The sequence below is a fragment of the Triticum dicoccoides genome, chromosome 2B, assembly GCF_002162155.2.
Source record: "Triticum dicoccoides isolate Atlit2015 ecotype Zavitan chromosome 2B, WEW_v2.0, whole genome shotgun sequence".
In the NCBI taxonomy this organism is placed as follows: Eukaryota; Viridiplantae; Streptophyta; class Magnoliopsida; order Poales; family Poaceae; genus Triticum; species Triticum dicoccoides.
The window spans coordinates 441,557,464-441,578,020 of record NC_041383.1 but is presented as its reverse complement, the minus strand read 5'-3'; the positions used below and the strand labels follow the sequence as shown (position 1 = coordinate 441,578,020).

Here is a 20,557-nt window from a genome sequence, read left to right as displayed (position 1 = left end):
ACTTTAGCCATTAGGCATGTCGCGGTCTTAGTGGGTTGCTCCGAAAAGTTAATCACATAGAGACCATTCTCGACATGCCCAACAAAGGCTACTTTAAGAGTCTTGCTCCACAAGAGGGCCACGGTATCAATATCAAAGAAGGTGGCAAAGCCCATGAGTGCGAGTTGACGAACGGAAAGTAAATTGAACGCAAGGGACTAAACAAGCATGACTTTCTTGATCGTTAGATCATGATAAATGACAACCTTGCCAAGACCCAATACCTTAGAATGTGAGGCATCACCCCATTCGACATTGGTGGGCATAGATGGGATCTTGTGCACGTCCACCACCAAGTCCTTGCTCCCGGTCATATGATTTGTTGCTCCACTATCGAGCAACCATGATCCCCCACCGGAAGCAAACACCTACAAGAGATCAATGCTTGGTTTTAGGTACCCATTGAGTAATGGGTCCTTTGATGTTAGTAACAAGGGTCTTAGGAACCCAAATAGATCATTCAATGCACTCATAAGAAGAACCAATAAATTTAGCATAAACATGCCCATCACTAGCACGGCACAACACATAAGAGGGGTTAAAGTCATCGGCTTTGTTGGGAGAGATGGCTTTGCACTCTTTGGCATCACCACTCTTCGCATTGTTATTCTTCTCCTTAGAATCACCCTCTCCCTCCTTCACAAAGGTTTGCTTGAGCGGGGGAGGTCGATTGGTCTTTTTATTCTTCTCCTTGTTCTTCTTCTTGTTCTTGGACTTGGGCGAGAACCCAACTCCCTCCTTGCCCACAACTTCCTTTTGATTGCTCAAAAGGTCATTTAGGTTCTTCTCGCCTTGTATGCATGACACAAGACCTTTCTCGAGTTGTTCCTTCAACTTGGCATTCTCCTCCACAAGGTGCACATGCTCACATCATGGGTTAGTAGCATTTGCATTATCAATTAAGACCATGTGAGGAAAAGTGGCCTTTTCCTTGGTTAGCTTAACTTGGAGTTGAGCATGAGACTCCTTGAGGTTTGCATGAGCACCTTTCAAGACCTTATGGGCCTTGTCAAGTACATCAAACTCATCCTTGAGTCTAGCATGATCAACCCCAAGTTTAGCCTTCTCGGAAGTTAGAACACGAGACACAACAAGAGCATGATCAAGATCTTTCTTTAATTTGACATGGTCATCATTGTGTGACTCCTCAAGAGCCAAATGATGCCCACGCTCTTCCTCAAGAGCATTAGATAGATCCGATATCTCATCGACATAATCACGACTATGACCTTCCATCTTAGAGATGGTATCTTCGTGAGCCTCAATCATGTCATTGGCTTCACCAAGTTGTTCTAAGAGAGCAATGAAGTGCTTCTTGGATTTTCCCTTGAGCTTACTCATGAAGGACTCAAATTCATTTACCTCCTCATTAGACCCCTTACCATTATCAAAGTCATCCATTGAAGGAGGGTTAGGAATAATGGTGGTTTTGATGTTGGGGGTTACCTTGTTGGTGGCCTTAGCCATGAGGCACTTGGCGGTGATGTTCTCGTTAGGTGAATCGAAGAGAGACACCCGGGGAGTTGTGACAATGGCAACGGATGCCATGGCCATTGTTTCACTATCTTCATCATCATCGTCATCCTCACGGTATTCTTCTTGAACCACCAACCCGCAAGTAGGAGTCTTCTTGGTGAAGTTGTTCTTGTTGGGGAAGGACTTGGCTTTGTCTTTTCGGATGAACTTGCCACCATTGTCTTCCCGCTTCTCGTAAGGACAATCCGCAATGAAATGGCTCACATTGCCACAGTTGAAACAAGTTCTAACTCGTTGCTTGCCCTTGAGGCCACTTGAGTTGTTCTTGTTGAAGTTGGGTCTTGTATTCTTCTTACTCCAAAATTGTCTTGAGGGAAGAGCCATGTGCTCATGATAATCATACTTTGTGTCTTCGGGGTTGCTTTCCTCATCTTCCTCTTCTTCTTCTTCTTCCACACTAACCTTGGTCTTCAAGGCAAGATTGGGCTTCTTTGCCCTTTGAGAACGGAGCACCGCATTGTCGGCGGTCTTGTTCAAGATGCTCAATGCAACAAAATCATCCAACACTTCACCTGAGGTCATGGAGTGGAAGTCTGGTCTTTGACGAATGACGGAGTACATGGCCTTGTTGTAGGGCATCATGGCCTTGAGGAACTTGCGCTTGATCCAATTGTCATCCGTGTCCTTGCTCCCATGATCTCGGAGTGCGACGGCGAGTTTGGTCACTCTTCGAAAGAGCTCACGAGGTTCTTCATCCTCTTTCATTGCAAACTCATCGGCTTCATCTTGCACCACTTCATAGTTGGAGCGTTGAATGCTAGCACTTCCTCAATAGAGAGACTCAACACATTTCCATGCTTCTTTAGCCATGACATGAGGTCGAAGATGAGGGAGATCTTCGGGAAGGATTGCATCTTGGATGATGAAGAGAGCACTCTCATTGAATTGATTGTCCACTTCTTCTCGAGGGGTGAAGTTGCTTGGGTCATGAGGATAGAAACCTTCTTCAATGATTCTCCAAAGGTTAGTATTCACATGTTTTAAATGACGCTTGAAGCGATAAACCCAAGAATCAAAATCTTCATTTTTCACATATTTAGGAGGAGGACCGGCATGATTCAAATGAGTAGAGGGGATCGGTCCTCTATTCACTGGGGGTTCCACATGGGAAAAGATGCCGGTGCCATTTCTACCACTAGTAGAAGGACTCTTTTCACTGTTAGCTTCCCCTTGTCAGAGGTAGCATCCGTCACCTTGTTAGTGGGATCACCCACTTTCATCGGCGAGGTAGATAGTTTAAGTCCGTCTAGGAATTCAGAAAACATGCTTTTAACCTCGGCCGTCATGGAGGTTTTCAATGTGTCTAAAGCCACATTGAATTCCTCACGTGAGACCGAGGTTCCCCCTTCAGCCGAAGACAAGATGGGATTCACACCGGAGTGCTCCTCTGCACCGTCGTGGGTGTCAACCATACTCTTCGGACGGCAAAGTCCTTAATAAAGAGACGAGGCTCTAATACCAATTGAAAGGATCGATATGGTTGACTAGAGGGGGGGTGAATAGGCAACTAACAATTTTTAGACTTTTCTTTAACAATTTAAACCTTGCAACGAAATAGGTTGTCTAGATGTGCAACTACGTGGACAACCTATATGATGCAAAGACAACTAGCACACAAGCAAGCAATAGATACAACACAAGAAAGCTTGCAAAAGTAAAGGCACAAGATAACCAAGACTGGAGCCGGTGGAGACGAGGATGTGTTACCGAAGTTCCTTCCTTTTAAAGGGAAGTACGTCTCCGTTAGAGTGGTGTGGAGGCACAATGCTCCCCAAGAATCCACTACGGACACCATAATCTCCTCACGCCCTCACACAATGCGAGATGTCGTGATTCCACTATTGGTGCCCTTGAAGGTGGCGACCGAACCTTTACAAACAAGATTGGGGCTATATCCACAACACTTGGAGGCTCCCAACAACACCACGAAGCTTCACCACAATGGAGTATGGCTTCGAGGTGACCTCAACCGTCTAGGGTGCTCAACACCCAAGAGTAACAAGATCCGCTAGGGATAAGTGGGGGGAATCAAATTTCTCTTGGTGGAAGTGTAGATCTGGGCCTTCTCAACCAATCCCGAGCAAATCAACAAGTTTGATTGGCTAGGGAGAGAGATCGGGTGAAAATGAAGCTTGGAGCAACAATGGAGCTTTGGGGGAAAGAGGTAGGTTAACTTTGGGGAAGAAGACACCTTTATATAGTGGGGGAACCAATCCAACCATTATCCCACTGAGCAGCCCCGCACCGAGCGGTACTACCGCTTGGGCAGGGCGGTACTACCGCTCTTACCTAGCGGTACTGCCGTGCTGACAGGGTCCTGACCCCAGGGCGGTACTACCGTGGTGGTAGGCGCGGTACTACTGCTTGGAGCGGTACTACCGCCACTACTACCGCACTTAGTACCGCAAAACCCGACACGAAAAACATCATTCTCGAATCGAGGCGGCAGTAGCCCGGAACCACTGCGGTACTACGGCCGAAGACCACAAGCGGTACTACCGCTCGGAGAGCGGTACTAACGCTCTGGGAGCGGTACTACCGCTGGGGTGCTTCGGCGGTACTACCGCTGTGGACTGCGGTACTACCGCTGGGGCAGGACAAAGCATACTCAGGGAAAAAAGGTAGCTCCAATGAAGCGGAAGGAAAACGACGGGTGTGATATGGATGTGTACGTGTTAATTCCACCCTAACCTTAGCAAAGCGGATCCCCTCTTGATAGTACGATGACTCCTACGAAACTAGTCCACCAACAATGAAACGAAGGAGCTACACCGTCTTGAATAAAACACCGAGGGGAGGTAATCGTCTCGTGCCAATGGATGAATCTCTGAAAGAACTTAATGCACACGATTAGTCCGCACAAGCATTGTCGTCAATCACCAAAACATCTTGGGGATAAAAATGCCCTTACAGAGGTCCTCCTTTGTAGGCAACTGAACTGACGGGTTGTGCAAAACATCCAGAAAGGTATTGGGTGGCACCGGTTTACGCTGAGATCCCAGTTGGCTTAAAGCATCAGCTGCCTCATTTTTGTGCCTGTCAATGTGCTCCACTTGATAACCCTTGAAGTGACCAGCAACAATATCCACCTCTCGTCGGTAAGCCGCCATGAGTGGATCCTTGGAATCCCTAGTACCTGAAACTTGCTGGGCTACCAGATCCGAGTCTCCAAAGCATCGTACCCGGCTTAAGTTCATTTCCTTAGCCACTCGAAGACCATGGAGTAAGGCTTCATACTCAGCTGCATTGTTAGTACAAGGGAACATTAAGCAAAGAACATAATCAATTTTATCACCTCGAGGGGAAGTAAGGACAACTCCAGCCCCCGAGCCCTCCAATTCCCTGGACCCATCAAAGTGAATAGTCCAGTATGTACTGTCCGGTTTTTCCTCCGGTATCTGCAACTCTGTCCAATCATTGACAAAATCCACAAGGGCCGGGGACTTGCTAGCTGTTCGAGGCATATACTTTAAACCGTGTGGTCCAAGCTCAATAGCCCACTTAGCAACCCGGCGAGTTGCCTCCCTGTTCTGGATGATATCCCCCAAAGGAGCAGAACTGACAACTGTGATGGGATGACCTTGAAAGTACTGTTTAAGCTTTCGACTTGCCATGAAAACTCCATATACCAGCTTCTACCAATGCGGGTATCTTTGCTTTGACTCAATGAGCACTTCACTGATATAATAAACCAGCCTTTGAACCGGGTGCTCCTTCCCAGCCTCCTTGCGCTCCACCACAATAGCTACACTGACAGGCCGGGCATTAGCAGCCACATATAACAACATCGGCTCCTTATCAACTGGAGCAGCAAGAACCAGCGGTTCAGCCAACTGCTTCTTTAAGTCCTCAAATGCCGCATCAGCAGCATCATTCCAGACAAAATTGTCTGTCTTCTTCAACATCTAATACAAGGGGATCACCTTCTCTCCCAATCTGCTAATAAATTGGCTCAAAGCCACAATGCGACCTGCCAGACATTGAACATCATTGATACATGCCGGTTTAGCGAGGGACGTAATAGCTTTAGTCTTTTCCGGATTAGCCTCAATACCCCTGTTAGATACCAGAAACCCTAGGAGCTTGCCTGCCGGAACACCAAAGACACACTTAGCCAGATTGAGCATCATTTTATAAACTCTTAGATTATCAAAGGTTTCTTGCAAATCAGTTATGAGTGTCTCTTCTTTCCTGGAATTCACCACAATATCATCCACATAAGCATGAACATTGCACCCAATCTGAGTATGAAGACAATTCTGCACACAGCATTGATAAGTTGCCTGGGCACTCTTGAGCCCAAAGGGCATAGACACATAACAGAAGGCTCCAAAGGGAGTGATGAAAGTTGTCTTCTCCTGGTCCTTAACTGCCATCTTGATCCGATGATAACCAGAATAAGCATCCAAGAAACTCAAACTCTCACAATCCGCTGTAGCATCAATGATTTGATCAACACGAGGGAGGGCAAAGGGATCAGCTGGAAAAGCTTTGTTCAAATCTGTGTAATCCACACACATCCGCCAAGTGTCGTTTTTCTTAAGTACCAACACCGGATTAGCCAACCACTCTGGGTAAAACACTTCCACAATAAACCCTGCTGCCAACAGCCGGGCTACCTCTTCACCAATGGCCCTGCGCTGCTCTTCATTAAAACGACGAAGAAACTGTTTGACCGGTTTGAACTTCAAATCAATATTAAGAGTATGCTCAACGAGTTCCCTCGGTACACCTGGCATGTCAGAAGGTTTCCATGCAAAGATGTCTCGATTCTCACGGATGAACTCGATGAGCGCGCTTTCCTATTTCGGATCCAAGTTTACGCTGATGCTGAACTGCTTGGATGAATCGCCAGGAACAAAATCAACCAATTTAGTCTCAATAGCCGATTTAAATTTCAAAGTCGGATCATGCTCTGTAGTTGGCTTCTTTAGAGAAGTCATATCTTCTGGATCAACATTGTCCTTATAAAACTTCAACTCCTCCGTTGCACAAACCGATTCAGCATAAGCCGCATCACCTTCCTCGCACTCCAGCGCAATCTTACGGCTACCATGAACCGTGATGGTCCCCTTATGACCCGGCATCTTGAGCTGCAGATAAACATAACATGGCCTTGCCATGAATTTGGCATAAACCGGCCGTCCAAACAAGGCATGGTATGGACTTCTGATTTTGACCACCTCGAAGGTCACCATTTCGGATCTTGAATCATGATCATCTCCAAAAACCACCTCCATAGCTATCTTACCAACTGGGTAAGCCGATTTACCAGGTACCACACCATGAAAAATGGTGTTTGACGGTCTAAGATTCTTATCTGTCAACCCCATACACCGGAAGGTTTCATAATACAAGATATTGATACTGCTCCCTCCGTCCATGAGCACCTTGGTGAACTTATAACCTCCAACCTGCGGTGCAACCACCAAAGCTAGGTGGCCCGGATTGTCAACCCGGGGCGGATGATCCTCCCGACTCCAGACAATGGGCTGCTCAGACCAACGCAGATAACGGGGCACTGCCGGCTCAACAGAGTTTACCGCCCTTTTATGGAGCTTCTGATCATGCTTGCACAAACTAGTAGTGAAGACATGATACTATCCACCATTTAACTGCTTCAGGTTGCTCTGATAACCCGACTGCTGCTGATTCCCCTGATTACTCTGCTGATTGTGGCCACCTTGGTTGTTCTGATTACCCTGATTATTCTGAAATCCTGAGTTTGAACCGCCACCACCATAACCCGGCCTGTGAAACCCTGGACCAGAACCACCGGATAGACCCTAATCATACCGGAAAAGATCAGAGTTTTTGAATTCCCTCATGATGTGACAATCCTTCCAAAGGTGTGTGGCCGGAACCTCCTTTGTCCCGTGCTTTGGGCAAGGCTGGTTTAACAAGCGTTCTAGATTCATGCCTCCACAGCGGCATAGGGACATCCACACACATGCTTTGGCAGTGCAGCATCACCAAGCGTATCATGAGGGGCGATGTCCTGCCCCCTATGGCTCCGGCTCCGGGCGCGGGACAGCCACCTCCGCCTCCACCGCCGCCCCCAGCTGGCGGCGCAATGCGCGATGATGCCTACCCGGACCAGAACGCGGCCTATGTCGTCTTCACCAGCCTCAGCAACGACAAATGCAGCGAGCGCCTCCTCCGGTAGGAGGTGAACTACGTCGTCCCGGCCAAGCCAGAGTACATGCACTGGTCGGACCACCCGGTCACCTGAACCTGGGAGGACCATCCGGCCGTTATGCCGAATCCGGGTGGCTATGCCCTCATCCTCAACCCCACCATCGTCGCGCGGCGCACATGCAAGTTTTCTCGAGTCCTCATCGACGGCGGCAACAACATCAACATCCTCTACCGCGACACGATGACCAAACTCAGCCTCGAGGCCAAGGACCTAGAGCCGACCCGGACGATCTTCCACGACATCGTTCCCGGTCTCTCCTGCTCTCCCATTGGCCGGGTGCGGCTCGACGTCCTATTCGGTGACAGCAACCATTTCCAGCGCGAGCTGCTATGGTTCGAGGTGCTGGAACTGTCCAGCGCGTACCACGCATTGTTGGGCCGACCTGCGCTCGCCAAATTCATGGTGGTCCCCCACTACGCTTATCTGAAGATGAAGATGCCGGGTCCAAAGGGCCTCATCACCGTCACTGGCGACTACCGCAAGTCCCTGGAGTGCGCCCTAGACGGCGCCAAGCTGGACGAGTCGCTGGTCATTACCGAGAAGCGGCGCCAGCTCGATCGGATCGTCGCCCTGGCTGGCGAAGCGCCAGCCGCGTCGATCCCGACCGAGGAGCCGGCTGACGAGGCCGCCTTCAAGCCCTCCAAGAAGACCAAGAAAGTGAAGCTGAACCCGGAAGACCCCAGCTGCAGCAAGTACGTCGTCGTGGGCACCCGCCTCGACAGCAAATAGGAAGGCGAGCTCGTCGACTTCCTCCGTGAGAATCGGGGTATTTTTGCATGGACCCCCAAGGACATGCCGAGTATCCCAAGGAAGTACGCCGAGCACAAACTCCACGTCCGCAAGGACGCCAAGCCTGTCCGTCAACCCCTGCGGCGTTTCTTCGAAGAGAAGAGAAGAACCATCGGTGAATAGGCCGCCAAGCTTTTGGCGGCCCTCTTCATCATGAAAGTGTTTCACCCCGAGTGGCTGGCCAACCCAGTCCTCGTCCTGAAGAAGAACAAGACCCGATGCATGTGCATTGACTACACCAGCCTTAACAAGGCCTGTCCCAAGGATCCGTTCGCCCTCCCGCGGATCGACCAAGTCATCGACTGGACCGCCGGATGTGAGCTCCTGTCCTTCCTGGACGCTTACTTCGGCTACCACCAGATCAAGCTGGACCCGGCCGACGCCCTGAAGACGTCCTTCATCATGACTTTTGGGGCGTATTGCTACATCACCATGTCGCTTGGCTTGAAAAACGCCGGCGCCACCTTCTAGCGCTGCATGCAGAAATGCTTGCTGCCGCAACTCGGCAGCAATATCCACATCTACGTGGACGACATTTAGGACAGTATAACTGAACCAAAACCCAGCCTCTCATGATCTGAACATTTCTGGCCATTCATTTGTGCGATTTTTGCTATCTCAGCCGTTGGAACTGTTGTCTATTTCGCCCTTCACCGAATGTTTTATTTACTGGGCCCTCTGTCCTAAAAGTGCTGCTACTCCACGGAACAAATCGGAGCTCTGTGGTTAACTGGGCCTTTTTTCGGCCCAGTTAGTCTCATCCCAGCGATCGTTAGGCAAGAAAAGTCGCGTCGGTGGCAAACTCTGCCGAAAAAACAGTTTGGCAGGCGGGTTCACGTGGTCGCAGCCCTCCGTGGCGGCGGCCGATGGCCGGGAACAACGACTCCCATGGTGACCGCACCGGGGCCCGACCGACGGCTCTAACCGCTCGATCGAGAGGACGAGGCGGTCGGTTGCTGGCATCATTCTCGCGTCGTGGACCGCACGCCTGATATAGGTGAGGCAAATTGGTGTTCGGCTGTTCGGTGAAGCGCATCGTCTTATGGGATTTGAAGGAGGTAATAATTCTTCAGTTTCTAGAGGCATTCATGATGGGTTATGTGGCGGAAATCAATTGAGGAGTGCCTTTCTATTTTCCCTGTTTTTCCAGCCTGCTGCTGCTGCAGTATATATGCTACCCACATTAGCACTCTCAGTCACAGTCGATTGGATCGCTGAGCGATGCCGGCGCAGGTGAGGCTAGGTGATTCGGGCCTTGGTCGATGAGGCGAGGTGGCCATAGTTCGCGTGCGGCGGCCAGCAAGTGGAAGCCCGGAGCACCAGCCCAAGGACAAGGTGGGGATGTTGGACAGTGGTGGCCAGATGACAAAGATCGGTGGCTGGACAACGACACTATGTTAGGCAGGTCGATGTTCTCTCTCTCTCTCCCTCCCTCTCTCTTCTTATCGGCCTCTCCCCTCTCCCATATCCTGGAAGAAGTTTGGGATTGGTGTTTTGTTCTTGTTCTTTCGATTCTCTTTCTTATTCATCGTTCCCACCTTTCTCTGCAGTGAACATGGCCAACGACTGGACGACTTTGGTGACCAAGGCCGAGCGAACGGCCAGGAAATTAGGAAGAGAGAATCTTCTTTCAGCGCATACATGGATCAAACAATGTAATAGGTATTTTTGATTAGTGGATGTACATATTTCACTATGCCATCAGTTCTGTCAGGTCTTGGAGTTATCTTACAAAATTTCTTATTGAGAATCTAGAGTCTGCATCTTACCTCGTGTGAATTCGGTTCTGTTGTTAGTGTTTCTTCACAAGGTTGATTTATGGGATTTGCTTCTCATGACTATATATGTTGGCAATTGCTTACTGTCAGGACTTAACAATTGGTTTGTTGCATTCCCGTACTTCTCTTACCTCGTGCTCATTCGGTGGTAACTATTTTATCCAACTACCAGGATGTGTTTCTTGCCCCTATCCTGAATCTCTCTAATTCTTGGGTGTACATGATCATGCGTATGTTTTTGATATTATCTGTTAAAATATTCATGGGAGAAAATGAAATGCTTAGAAATTTAGTTTAGTTAGATTCTCAACGTTGTAGTTACTTTTTAGAAAAATATATTAGTGTTCACATCCTCATATTTCTTCTTTTATGCTGCCAAAAATGGAAGTTACTGGTGCAGCCAACCAAAGGCATGGGCGTTGCCTGCAATGGGAGGGCCGGAGGGGCAACCATGGGAGGTTGTGAGCACTCGGAAGCAAATAGCTGAATTCAAGATATACCGTGTATAATGTTACATGTTTATTTTATGTTTGTGCTACTACTTATTATCGCTCTTGACGATGCCGATTAGCTGTATTTACTAACTGTTCATTGTTTTGATGTCATACCAAAGCCAAGTTGCACCTTGCTTTTACTAAGTATATATGATATATATTCTCTCAATTACTGACTAATAAACACTTGTGTTTGTGAAAAATTGCATAGGCTTCATGCAATCATATATCTATTGTAGTACAAATAGACGGGCGCAGCAACGCGCGCCATTAATGATCTAGTCATGGTGAAGACCAAGCAGCACCTCACGCTCCTCGACGACCTGAAGGAAACATTCGCCAACCTCCACGAATACAAGGTCAAGCTCAACCCGGAGAAATGCGTTTTCGGCGTCTCGGCCGGAAAGCTACTCGGCTTCCTCGTCTCGGAGTGCGGCATTGAGGCGAACACGGAGAAGATCAAGGCCATCGAGCGCATGCGCAAGCCGGCTCGGCTGCGCGATGTCCAAAAATTCACCGGCTGCTTGGCCTTGGTCAGCAGGTTTCTCAGCCGGCTGGGCGAGAGGGCCCTACCCCTGTTCCAGCTGATGAAGAAGACGACGCTGTTCGAATGGAATGACCAGGCGGACGAGGCCTTCCGAGACCTCCAGCGCATGCTCTCCACCGCACCAGTCCTCGCGGCGCCGGCCGACAAGGAGCCGATGTTGCTCTACATAGCCGCGGCCTCACGGTCGGTCAGCATGGTGCTGGTGGTTAAGCGACCAGAGAAGGGCAAGGTCCAAGCCGTCCAGCGCCCGGTCTACTAAATGAGCGAGGTGCTCTCCACCTCCAAGCAGAACTACCCGCACTACCAGAAGATGTGTTACAGTGTGTACTTTAATGCCAAGAAGCTGAAGCAGTACTTCTAAGAGCATGTCATCACCGTGGTCAGCATGGTCCCCCTCGGCGAGATCATCGGATGCCGGGATGCCTCTGGCCAGGTCGCCAAGTGCGCGCTCGAGCTAGCCGGCCACACCATCCTCTACGAGCCCCGCACCACGATCAAATCTCAGGCTGTGGCCAACTTCCTCATCGACTGGACCGAGACCCAGTACCTGCCGCCGCCTCCAGACTCGACGCACTGGTGCATGCATTTTGACGGCTCCAAGATGCGACTCGGCCTAGGGGCCGGCATCGTGCTGTCGTCCCTGAAGGGCGACCGACTCCGCTACGCACTCCAGATCCACTTCGCCGCCTCCAACAACATCGTCGAGTATGAAGCACTTGTGCACATGCTCCAGCTTGCCAAGGAACTCGGCATTCGGTGCATCCTGTGCTACAGGGACTAGAATCTGGTGGTGCAATAGTGCTCCGGCGAGTGGGACACCCGCGACTCCAACATGGCAAGCTACCGCTTCCTCGTCCAGAAGCTGTCCGGATCCTTAGAGGGATGCGAGTTCCTCCACGTCCTACGCACGGAAAACGAGGCGGCTGACACGCTCACCAAGATCGCCTCATCCCGGCTGTCCACCCCGTCCGGCATCTCCCTCGAGCACCTAGACAAGCCATCCGTCAAGCCATCTCCGGACTCCGAGTCCATCCACGTCCCAGACGACCCAACCGCAACTCAACTCGGCCCTGGGAGTGCCGAACTTGGCCTGGGGACTGCCGACCCCGGCCTGGGGACTGCCGAACCCGGCCCGGGGGCTGCTCAACACGGCCCGAAGACCGAAGCCGTCGACCCGGCCACCATCGCCCTCGACCCGGCCGCGCCATCCCCGACCCGGGGGCTGCTCAACACGGCTCGGGGGCTGCCAACCCATAACCCACCCTGGTGGCCGTCTTCGCCGTGGTGATGGTCCCGTCTTGGGCCCTGCCCATCTCAAAGTTCCTGGAGAACAGGGTTCTCCCCATGGACGAGACTGAGGCCCTGCAGGTGCAATGTCGGGAGTCCGCCTACACCATCATCAACAACGAGCTCGTCAAGTGCAGCTCCACCGGCGTGTTCTAGCGCTGTGTCGAGCAGGACCAAGGCATCGACATCCTCCTCGACATACACCTGGGCGAATGCGGGCACCACGCCGCATCGCGATCCCTGGTGGCCAAGGCTTTCCGCCATGGTTTCTACTGGCCTACGGCCCTCTAAGACGTCGAGTCACTTGTCCTCAAGTGCGAGGGATGCCAGCGCTTCAGCAAGCGCAGCCACCAGCCGGCGTCAGCACTCCGCACCATCCCGGTTGCCTGGCCCTTCACGGTCTAGGGAACTCGACATGGTGGGACCCTTCAAAACCGCCCGAGGCGGCATGACACATTTGCTGGTGGCGGTGGACAAGTTCACCAAGTGGATCGAACCACAACCAATCAAGAAACTAGATGGGCCAACAGCTGTCCGGTTCATGAAAGACGTCGCAGTTCCCTATGGCATGCCAAACAGCATCATCACGGACAACGGCACCAACTTCGTCAAGGGTGCGCTCACGCAATATTGCTCCGTCTCCGGCATCTGCCTCGACTTGGCCTCCGTTGCACACCCACAGTCCAACGGGCAGGTCGAGCGGGCCAACGGCCTCATCCTCTCCAGCATCAAGCCGCGGCTCGTTGAGCCGCTCATCTGCTCACCCCGGCAGCTGGCTCGACGAGTTGCTGGCCGTCCTCTAGAGTCTCCGAACTACGACGAATCGGTTAACCGGGTTCACCCCGTTCTTCCTCGTCTATGGAGCCGAATCCGTCATCCCGACCGATGCCGAGTTCGACTCGCCGCGTGTCGCGATGTACACCGAAGCCGAAGCCAAAGAAGCCCGTGAAGACGGCGTCGACCTACTCGAAAAAGCCCGCCTCTTGGTGCTCAGCCGTTTGTCCATCTACCAGCAAGGCCTGAGGCACTACCATAGTAAGAAGATCAAGCACCTCGCGTTTCGTGAGGGCGACCTCGTCCTCCGGCTCGTCCAAGAGCAAGCTGGCCAGCACAAGTTGTCCCCCCCCCATGGGAGGGCCCGTTCATCGTCAGCCGGGCCTTATGCGATCGCAATGCTTACTACCTCATCGACGCACGCAATTCAACCAAGCGCAAGAGAGACACCACCGGTGAAGAAACGACCCGACCGTGGAACGCGGAACTCCTCTGCCCATTTTACAATTAGTCATACAAATGTAAGTATCGCTGCCTTTTGTAAACGTATGAAACTATGGGGTCGTCGAACGACGCTCGGGGGCTGCCTTTTGCCAACCAAGTTATTGTGTCCCTACTTTTATGCGTCACTATGCTCCTGAACCCGGCCACCGGTCCGACTCGCTCGACCCGGGGGCTCGGGGGCTGGCCGGCTTAGTCGCCACCCGCCGTTGAAAGTGCAACTATCCCTGGGTAGTTTTGGTAATTCCTAACAACATATATCTCATTGAGCTAATGCTACTTCAAGATAAATATTTGAGGAGAGCTCAATGATTGGCATGGCATGGATGAGAAAAGTGGATCCCTCAAAATGATAAGGACAAAAGGATTGGCTCAAGCTCAAAGCACAAGACTCTACATTTTCTATTTTAGTGATCCAAGATCACATTGAGTCTATAGGAAAAGCCAATACTATCAAGGAAGGATGAGGTGTTGCTTATTGGCTTTCTTGGTCAAAATGCTTAGTGATATGCTCCAAAGCCCTCAAATACTTTCTCACATCCACATATGACCTAAACCATATGTCAAACTCGGCCCTACCAATTCTTTCTATCCGGCGCCACCGAGTCAGATGTCATAGCCACTGCCACAAACCCTAGGCAAATCGGTCTCACCAATAGGGATCTCGGTCTCACCGAGATGGGATTGTAATCTGTCTGTTTCCCTTCGTAACGTTTCGGTCAAATCGAGATGAGCGATCAGTCCCACCGAGATTACAATGCAAACTCTCTGTTTCCTTTTCGTAACGTTTCAGTCTTACCAAGATGAGCGAATCGGTCCCACCGAGTTTGCCTGACCAACCCTCTATGTGTCCATTACCAAAATCGGTCTCACCGAGTTTATGTAATCGGTTTCACCGAGATTACGTTATGCTCTAACCCTAATCATATCGGTCCTACCGAGTTGCATGTCGGTTCCACCGAAAATCCTAACGGTCATACCGAGTTTCTCAATTCGGTCCCACCGAGATTGGTAAGTTGTGTGTAATGGTTAGATTTTGTGTGGAGGCTATATATACCCCTCCACCCACTCTTCATTCATGGAGAGAGCCATCAGAACATGCCTACACTTCCAACATACATTTTCTGAGAGAGAACCACCTACACTTGTGTTGAGGCCAAGATATTCCATTCCTACCATATGAATCTTGATCTCTATCCTTCCCCAAGTTGCTTTCCACTCAAATCTTCTTTCCACCAAATCCAAATCCTGTGAGAGAGAGTTGAGTGTTGGGGAGACTATCATTTGAAGCACAAGAGCAAGGAGTTCATCATCAACACACCATTTCTTACTTCTTGGAGGGTGGTGTCTCCTAGATTGGCTAGGTGTCACTTGGGAGCCTCCGACAAGATTGTGGAGTTGAACCAAGGAATTTGTAAGGGCAAGGAGATCGCGTACTTCGTGAGGATCTACCCTAGTGAGGCAAGTCCTTCGTGGGCGACGGCCATGGTGGGATAGACAAGGTTGCTTCTTCGTGGACCCTTCGTGGGTGGAGCCCTCCGTGGACTCGCACAGCCGTTACCCTTCGTGGGTTGAAGTCTCCATCAACGTGGATGTATGATAGCACCACATATCGGAACCACGACAAAAACATCCGTGTCTCCTATTGCGTTTGCACTCTCCAAACCCTTCACTTTACATTCTTGCAAGTTGCATGCTTTACTTTCTGCTGCTCATATACTCTTTGCATGCTTGCTTGAATTGTGTTAAGATTGCTTGAACCGTGCTAAGTTGCTAAAATCTGCCAAGAACTAAAATTGGGAAAAGGCTAGATTTTTATTTCGTCAAGTAGTCTAATTACCCCCCCCCTCTAGACATACTTTCGATCCTACAAGTGGTATCAGAGCTTGGGTCTCCTTTTGTTTTGATCTCCATAGTTTTTGGTGGTCATAGCCTTGGTTTCACAACCTAGGAGAGTATGGCGTCTAGCGAGGGAAATTACCACCGTAGAGGTCCTTACTTTGATGGTACTAATTTTGCTAGTTGGAAGCATAAGATGAAAATGCATATTCTTGGACATAACCCCGCCGTTTGGGCTATTGTGTGTATTGGCTTGCAAGGTTAATTCTTTGATGGGAGAGAACCGAACCGTGAAGCTACCATGGAAGAGTTGAAGATGCTGCAATACAACGCTCAAGCTTGTGATATCCTCTTCAACGGATTGTGCCCCGAAGAATTCAACAAAATCAGCCGTCTTGAGAATGCAAAGGAAATTTGGCATACTTTGATTGATATGACTGAAGGTACCGACTCCGTCAAGGAATCCAAGTTGGATGTGCTTCAAAGTCTGCTTGACAAGTTCAAAGTGAAGGATGGTGAAGGTGTCGCTGAAATGTACTCTAGGCTTGCTCTTATCACAAATGAGATTGCCGGCTTAGAAAGTGAAGAGATGACCGACAAATTCATCATCAAGAAGATCCTAAGAGCTTTGGACAGAAAATATGATACCGTGTGTACATCGATCTAAATGGTGCCCAATTACAAAGATCTCAAGCCAACGGAAGTCATTGGAAGACTTTTTGCTCATGAGATGTCACTCAAGGATAAGGAGGAGCTCCACAAGAAGTCAAGTGGTGCTTACAAAGCCTCATGTGAAGCTCCCACATCATCAAGTGAGAAACAAACCTTCATGAAGAATTGAGCCTAATGGTGAAGAACTTCAACAAGTTCTACAAGAGTAGAAGCAAGGAAAGAAGTTCCAAGTCAAGGTCTTACAATGACAAAAGATCTTCTAGTCGTGAGCGTAATTGCTACAATTGTGGAAGACTCGGACACTATTCCAATGAGTGTACGGCACCCTACAAAAGAAGAGAAGATTTCCAAAAGGAAGAAGTAGAAGAGAAGAATCACCATCAAGATAGAGAAGGAGTAGAGATGATCGAAGAACATCCCGGAGAAGCAAGGATTCGGAAAGGAAGGACAAGTCATCAAGGAGCTACACAAAACAAGGACATCAAGCTCATGTTGGTGAATGGGTATCCGGCTCTGACTCCGACAATCACTTCGAGAGAAGCTATCACTCCGACTCTGAATATACTCAAGATGAAGGTGTTGCCGGTCTAGCACTTGTGTCAACCAACTCCTACGACATATTTGATTCACCCAATGAAGGACTTGGAAGATGCTTCATGGCTAAAGGCCCAAAGGTATCACACCCCGAGTATGTTGATTTCAATAGTGATGAAGATGACTTGTTAGGTGATGATGATTTACTTGTTGACAACTCTAGTGCTGAATAATATGATGAAATGTTAATTAATCATGCCAATCAAGATAAAACGAATGACAATGATAAGGAGAAGATTGAGCTCCTAACTAAAGAACTGAACACTCTTAAGTTAGCTCATGAAACTATCTTAGGAGATCATCGAGAACTTTGAAGGACTCATGAGAATTTATGCTTTGAAAAGCTCAACCTTGAGCAAGAACATGAGTTTTTAAAAGCAATAAATGATGATCTTCGCTAGAAAAGTTCTTCTTACATTGCCAAGCGTTTACTCTTATCTACTTACATGCCTCAAGTCAAGTCTAGTAACAAGAACTAGAAAGATTATTCATCTAGTAGTAACAATAATCATGCTAAATCCAATGTTGTTGCTTCTAGAAGAACTCTTAATTCCACTAATGATTCTATTAGCCAAGTTACACTTGAGCAAGAAAATAGCTTACTGAAGGGAATCATAGAGAAAGGTGTTTACAAGAGCCTTGCCAGGAGTAAGCAATTCGAGGAAATTGTACGCAAGCAAGGAAGGCAACGGAAGAACCAGGGTGTTGGTTTTGAATGAAAGTTCAATGCCAATGGAGTTGAGTGGGAAGAAGATCAATACCCCAAGACCAAGTTTGTTCCTCAATAAGAGAAGTATGATCCTACTTATTTCAAAGGGACACAAGCTCAAGATGATCTTCCACCACAATACCACAAGCATAAAGGCAAGGACAAGCTTCAAGAGGAGATTGATGCATTTGAAGAAGCTCCTAAGGCCTTGGTCAAGTGGGTTCCCAAGACTACATCAAGTTCTACTTCATCAAGTACAACTACAACTCCAAGGATTCCCATCAAGATGGTGTGGATCCCGAAGAAGAAGAACTAGAGAGTTCTTGAGGGTGACACTGCCAACATACTTCACTCATATCATTTGGCTAGAACAAGTGCAATCAACTTCCACATCTTGCACTAGTTCAAGGAGTCACAAACCCTCTTGTTGGTAAGACAAGGGACAAGGTAACCTAATGCCTTCATGGACATCATCTTGTGTGTGCATCACTCTATGTCTATGGATATCCTTGTTTGTTCCTTGTGGGACTAACCCGTGTAGGTATTGAAAGTGCAACTCACACCAAAAGGATTGCTCCAAATGACCTACATCAACATTGAGCATCCACATCTTCAACACCTACATGAAGTCATCATCGACAAAACCCAAGGTTAGTTCATCCCTCTTAGGGGGGATCTCACATCTAGGGGGGGGGGCTTTACTCTAAGAATTGAGTCAAAGCAACTCTAATGGTGTGAACACAACAATGCTTTATGTAAAAGTGGTAACCCCACTTGTGCTTAAACAATGAGTATGACCTATGATCAAATGTTCTCATTTGACTCCTAAGTCAATATACTCATATATAGATGACCTAGTCATCGCCAATTGCTTGATAGATGCTAGAATGGCTGTGCATGCTTTGTCACATATTTCATTTGCCATTTTGTTGTGTGAGCATGTTGGTTGCATATTTTACTCATTCGAGGACATCCACTTGTAGTTTTGATTGTTTGGTTTCTTTTCTTTTGCCAAGTGGATGGACAAGAATGCCTAAGAACCTTCTCTAGCTATCTATGGTTTTCTTGTCTCAAACTCTATTCATGCTACATCACAAAGTTTGATCAAGTCAGATTCGAACCACTCTATGTGAGGAGCACTCGGAGACCCTAATTCGTCATAGACTTAAAACTTCCAAAACCTCTTTGTGCGTTTCGGTTTGACCGATCCATCCATTTCGGTCATACTGAGATCACTAAGTTGATCTAGGTTTTCAATCTCGATGCAACCGATTTGAACTTTCCAGTCACACCGAGTTGTAGTAACTGCTTGCAGTTATGCATCTCGGTGCCACCGAGTTGTTCCACTCCGTCACATCGATAGGGTCAGGCTATATATAACCCCGGGCCAAAATTTGGAAATTTTTCTGAACCTCTTTGCCCGCGCACAGCCTGCTCTGCCTCCTCAGGTCTCTGGATCGTCCTCCTCGTTGCTAGCGACCTCTAGCCGTTGGTCTCCGCCGCCGTCAATGGGATTCTGCTCCGCTATTGCCGCCGTAGCAAGTCCATCGCCGCATTAGGGTATGGATTTGAATCTTTGTGCTATTCCCAACTCCGATTTCTAGCACATTGCGTTGCCATGTATCTTGCCACGATTTAAATCTTCTTATCTAACGAAATCACTCTGTAGATTAGTTTTGGATTGAAAATTTAGGGTTAGGTTTCCGCCGAACTCATCTCGGACCGACCGAGTTGTAGAAATCGGTCCCACCGATTTGGCTTAGGCCAGTGCACATGTGATTCTCGGTCTGATCGAGAATTGCAAATCGGTGTGACCAAGTTCGGGACTTTGTGAAACCCTAGCAGTCTCGGTGCCACCGAACTGTGACTCGGTCTGACCGAGTTCACTAGTTTAGGTTCCAAAAGCTGCTTCGGTATCACCGAGTTTAGAAATCGGTAGCTCCGAAATGCTTTTTGTGGAAAACTAAAACTAAGTTTTTGACTCAATTCTTTTGCAAAAACCTCTGCACTTTGTGATGCTCATCCACTCTACCTCATCTACATCTATTCACAGGGTCTGCTGTCAGAGTTTGCCTCATGTGAGATCAGAGGGACAGTCAGAACAAGTCTGAGGAGCAAGTTCACATGAGTGAGGGCACTAGTCCCTCTAGCAGCTATGATGATGGCAGCAGGAGCACACCCAACAACTTGCCAAAGGCAGCCACCAGGGCCAGAAAGAAGAAGACCTCAGATTCCGAGGATGAGGACTATGTGGCTGTTGTGGATGAGGCCACTTCCAAGAAGAAGGTGCTGAAGAAGGAATATGGCTCAGGTGCATCCACTAAGCCTGGAATGTAGAAGAAGGCACCTGCAAGAAGGATTCCAACTTCCAAACCTAGGAAGGTTGCCACTGGTGAAACCATGAAGTTCACCATTGAGTCTAAAGATGAAGCTGCTGGCCAAGACAAGAAAAAGAAGAGAGTCAGAACCACTACTACCAAGGTACTTGGCAAGCCCTCTATGAGGAGAGACTCTGAAGACGAAGAGCAAGAGGTTGCTGCACCAACACCTAAAGCTCGAAAGCTGATGGGAGATGCTATAAGGACAGGGGCTGCTCCATCTAAGCCCAAAGATGCTCCCAAGGCTGCTGCTCCAAAACCCAAGTCTGCACCCAACAGGAACACTAGGAGTATTCCAGCTGCAGAGAAGAACAAGGACCCAGTTCCTGAAGCTGCTGATGAAGAAGATGAGGACTCACTTGTCTTGAGAAAGCTGAAGCCCAAGATCCCAGATCATAATGATGCTCACCCAGTTGCAGAA

The 20,557-nt window shown here is 48.9% G+C and overlaps 1 long non-coding RNA gene across 2 annotated transcripts; it reads left to right on the top strand.

Annotated features, from left to right (window-relative positions):
* Positions 1-9,388: 9,388 nt before the first annotated feature.
* Positions 9,389-11,188, top strand: LOC119367813. Of its 2 annotated transcripts, XR_005176442.1 has the most exons (4): positions 9,389-9,621; positions 9,714-9,968; positions 10,114-10,225; positions 10,730-11,188. It is a non-coding gene; the product is annotated as an uncharacterized LOC119367813 (long non-coding RNA). The 2 variants fall into 2 exon arrangements; XR_005176441.1 differs by lacking the exon at positions 10,730-11,188 and having other exon boundaries at positions 10,114-10,719.
* Positions 11,189-20,557: the final 9,369 nt, after the last annotated feature.